The following is a 4,945-nucleotide window of genomic DNA, read 5'->3' as shown; positions in this document are numbered from 1 at the left end:
TTGAAGTCAGGCAGTGTTCTTAGGTCTGCAACCATTTTGCCTAGGTTTCAACCGTTATGGCCAGGGGTAGTGATTGGTGCATGGCCCTAGTCTTTCTGTCGGGTCTCTTGAATTTAAACCTCATGGATGGCATGGGATTGTGCTGATTTTTCTGTGTTTTTCGTTTTTTTTGGGCTGTTGCTGTGGCCTTTTCACCAGGGGTAATGAGTGGTGCATGGGCCTAGTCTTTCTGTGGGGTGTCTTGAATTTAAACATCATGGAGGGCATGGATGGCATGGAATTGTGCTGATTTTTCTGTGTTTTTCGATTTTTTGGGGTGTTAATGGGGACAGGCCATGTGGGTGGGGGCCATTTTAAGTGCTGGTACAGGCAGGCCATGTGCTGGGAGGCAGGGGGCCATTTTGAATGCAGGCAGTGTTCTTAGGTCTGCAACCATTTTGCCTAAGTTTCAACCATTATGACCAGGGGTAGTGAGTGGTGCATGTCCCTAGTCTTTCTGTGGGGTGTCTTGAATTTTAACATCATGGATGGCATGGGATTGTGCTGATTTCTCTGTGTTTTTAGTTTTTTTGGGCTGTTGTTGTGGCCTTTTCACCAGGGGTAGTGAGTGGTGCATGGGCCTAGTCTTTCTGTGGGGTGTCTTGAATTTAAACATCATGGAGGGCATGGATGGCATGGGATTGTGCAGATTTTTCTGTGTTTTTCGATTTTTTGGGGTGTTCATAGGGACAGGCCATGTGGGTGGGGGCCATTTTGAGTGCTGGTACAGGCTGGCCATGTGCTGGGAGGCAGGGGGCCATTTTGAATGCAGGCAGTGTTCTTAGGTCTGCAACCATTTTGCCTAGGTTTCAACCATTGTGGCCAGGGGTAGTGAGTGGTGCTTGGCCCTAGTCTTTCTGTGGGGTGTCTTGAATTTAAACATCATGGATGGCATGGGATTGTGCTGATTTGTCTGTGTTTTTCGTTTTTTTGGGCTGTTGTTGTAACCTTTTCACCAGGTGTAGTGAGTGGTGCATGGGCCTAGTCTCTCTGTGGGGTGTCTTGAATTCAAACATCATGGAGGGCATGGATGGCATGGGATTGTGCTGATTTTTCTGTGTTTTTCGATTTTTTGGGGTGTTCATGGGGACAGGCCATGTGGCTGGGGGCCATTTTGAGTGCTGGTACAGGCAGGCCATGTGCTGGGAGGCAGGGGGCCATTTTGAATGCAGGCAGTGTTCTTAGGCCTGCAACCATTTTGCCTAGGTTTCAACCATTATGGCCAGGGGTAGTGAGTGGTGCATGGCCCTAGTCTTTCTGTGGGGTGTCTTGAATTTAAACATCATGGATGGCATGGGATTGTGCTGATTTATCTGTGTTTTTCGTTTTTTTGGGCTGTTGTTGTGGCCTTTTCTCCAGGGGTAGTGAGTGGTGCATGGGCCTAGTCTTTCTGTGGGGTGTCTTGAATTTAAACATCATGGTGGGCATGGATGGCATGGGATTGTGCTGATTTTTCTGTGTTTTTTTCGATTTTTTGACCCATTCTGATGGCAATAACAAATCCGTGTGGGCACACCAAAGAAACCCGGCAGAGATTCAACACCTGCTCCAACCCAGCCTCACACGGCACTTCCGCACGATAAAGAGTAAAGCAAACATGCAAACTGGGGCATGCTGGAGCATGCTGCACGGTGGGGATACTCACCACTCCACTGGCAGCTAAGCAAAACAAGCTCATGCAAGAAACCAGGGGTGTAAATTATTTACAATGAAAAAACAGCCCCATACCACATGCACCACTCAATCAATAAACAGCATGCACATGTTTCCGGGGGATACTTACAAACCCCAGTCATGCCAACCAAGCTCAAAGTTAGAACCGCAGGCGGTTGCGTGTACTCACCTCACACCACCAGCCCGCTACCAATTTAAAAAAAACATAAACTACGCCATGGGGCCCCCTCCAGAAGCCTTACTTGGAAGACCGACCTACCAACCTGTGATCACAAACCAGATAATGCCAAGCTGTTGCAATCCAAAGGACGCCGCGGACGATCCCTCGCCGCCCCACTAAAGCCCTGAAGTGCCATAACTGGCTGCCGATCCGGATTTGGTAGAATCTGGAGGGGACAAAGAGGAAGGTCCTGATCTTGCTTGTGTATTTTATCCTTGTTCGGGAAGCCCCACGCACCTTGATGATGTCACCAACCGCCCCTCTTCCAAGAAGTGCTTCCGGGGCACCAAGAAGATAAACATAGCTCCCGCACGAGATGCAACTAAGGGCACTAGGGGCGCCATCCCCCGAGGTGCGGGTGACGCCAACTAATTTTTGTCATTTTGTCACCCCCCTCAGTGACATTTTGTCACCCCCTCAGTGATGACATCCAGGGTGGCCCGCACCCACCACACCCCACTTCCTAAGCAACTGAGGTCTAGGTTTGTAGATACATGACCATCTAGTGGTCTTGTATTTCACTTGAGCTGCTACTTTCCTTGCTGCATCCCAGCATTTGAACAGCATGAACTCAGTGATGAAAGGTGGACTATGAAGCTGTCAACTTTGAGTTGGTGGTAAAATGCTAAAGCTCTCACAAACCGCAAACAATTTTTTTTGCAGAATCATGATATCACAATCAAACGTGTAATATGAAATGCACACATCACTAATTTATTCATCCACAAATTCCATCTTACAAGTACATCCATCTTGCACCAACCTCAGATCAGGCACCCCACATCCACATGTATTGAGCAGAGATCCACAACTATCAAATACAGGAGTATAGCCACCTACTTTTTTTTTAAAAAGACATTTTATTGAAGTTCTTTAGTAACAATATAAATCAACAATGCAGAGACAAAATTTATCATAAAACAAATCAAGCCTGCAATTACAAACATCGATTACAGTTTACTTCCATCTATAATGTCCCATATACAAATTAATCAAAGTAGGCTCCCCAGATGTTATCAAATTTTCTTACCCCCCTACCCTCAATGCATACATTTGTTCACTTTTCCTGACTCTCCTCATTTTCTGTAACCTTTCCTGCATGGATCTGAACTGTTCTGACCGCCAGTTCTGCAATAGCAAAGATCTAGCCACTGCCATTGCAATATCTACTAATTTAGCCAACTGATCAGAGAGCTTGAGATCCGGATCAAAACCAGAGAGCATCAATTTTACATTTAAAGATATCATAACTTTATAATAAGTTTGTATGACAGCAAAAATGTCATCCCAGAATACCCTGATTTTAGTACAGTGGACCATTATGTGAGACCAGTTGGCCGGAGCATGTTGTAAGCATCTAAAACATTTGGATGAATGATTAAAATACATTTTAAAATTGGTCGCAGGTGTACAGTACAATAGCCATTTGCCGAAAAATAACATTCTGCGGCAGTTGGCACCCCTCAATGTACTAAAATTGTATTTGTTAATTGTCCTCCAGGCATTCAAAGATAATACATGGTTTTCTTGTTCCTGCCATTTTTTGATTTCTTTTAGACTTAGATCGACCTCCCTGCTCTGTGCTAAGCAGCGCTTCCAATTCCCGGGTTTCCTTAACCCTTCCATTACAAAAAGGTCATTGGTCAATTGGGTTGGCTGATTGAACTGTGTGGGATCTAATTGCCCCAAAACTTTATAATTCATATTATAAGACGCGACCAACAGAAAGTTCCCGCGTGCCATCTCTATCGGGGTTATCCACGTTCCATTTCTTAAAATACCGATTACTTTGATGAATCCTGCCCTTGCCCAGTCATCAACTATCATGGACTCTACATTAATCCCTATAAACAAAAATGTACTAGACAGCACGGTTGTAGAATTAAAGAGGGAGAGAGAATATCTTTTAAGGATAGCAGAGTGTTTTTAAAAAAAACCATAGCCAGGTCTTATAGCGAACAAATTTAGGAGATTTAAGTACCTGCAGAGGGAAGGTATCTGATTTTCAAGGCAAATTAAATCAACGAAGAAATTTATGAATACGTTTTGGCGTTGAATTTGTTTTTTAAATCTTGACAGATATTGTGCGAAGTATGCGTTATAGTAGTCCTTAAGGTTTGTTAAAGAAAGACCTTCCTGCTCTGATTCCTCATACAGAGTCGCCATTGCGATTCAAGGTGTTTTTTTCACCCAGACAAATACCGAGAACATCGATTCTACCTTTGAAAAGAGTACTCCTGGCAAAAAACAAGAAATTGTAGAGAACAGGAAATTAAATAAAGGAAGAACAGACATTTTTATTAAAGCGATCCGGCCAAGGATTGACAATGGCAGTGAGTTCCACCGTGCGAATAATATGCAAATCTTTCGAAGAAGGGCATCAAAATGAAGTCTATGCAAATCTTTGACTGAAGCTGAAAAAAAAAACCAAGGTATCTTTTAGGTTTATTATTGATACAACATCTTAGATCGGAATGCAATTCTGGGTCTCTGCCTCCACATACCAAAATTTCCATTTTCTTCTTATTGATACAATATCCCCCCAGAACCTCAAATTCCTCAAAAATCTGAAGTACCCGTACTTGTGATTGTAATTCGGGTTTGATTAACAACATAATATCATCAGCGTTTAACTTGTTCTTAGCCATAGAAGGAACGGGAGGGAGTATATTCACGCAATTCCGAATCGCGACTGCTAAGGGTTCAATGAAAAACTTAAAAAGGACAGGTGATAATGGGCAGCCTTGCCTCGTGCCCCGCTTAACTAAAACTGACCCATCCATTACCGTATTTATAATGACATTGGCTTTGGCTCCACTATAGAGAAGCCAAATTAGAGTTATAATTTGATCAGGAATACCAAAATACTGCAAAATAATAAAAAGTGTCTCCCAAACCACCAAATCTAAACCTTTTTCAGCATCTAGTAACAAAATTAATGCAGGAATCCCCTGTGTCTCAAAATAATCTAAAGCTTCAATTAAATAATGTGTATTCGTTATCAGTTGCCTA

The sequence above is a fragment of the Lissotriton vulgaris genome, unplaced genomic scaffold (assembly GCF_964263255.1).
Source record: "Lissotriton vulgaris unplaced genomic scaffold, aLisVul1.2 SCAFFOLD_1253, whole genome shotgun sequence".
Classification (NCBI taxonomy): domain Eukaryota; kingdom Metazoa; phylum Chordata; class Amphibia; order Caudata; family Salamandridae; genus Lissotriton; species Lissotriton vulgaris.
Note: the sequence above shows the minus strand (reverse complement) of the source record.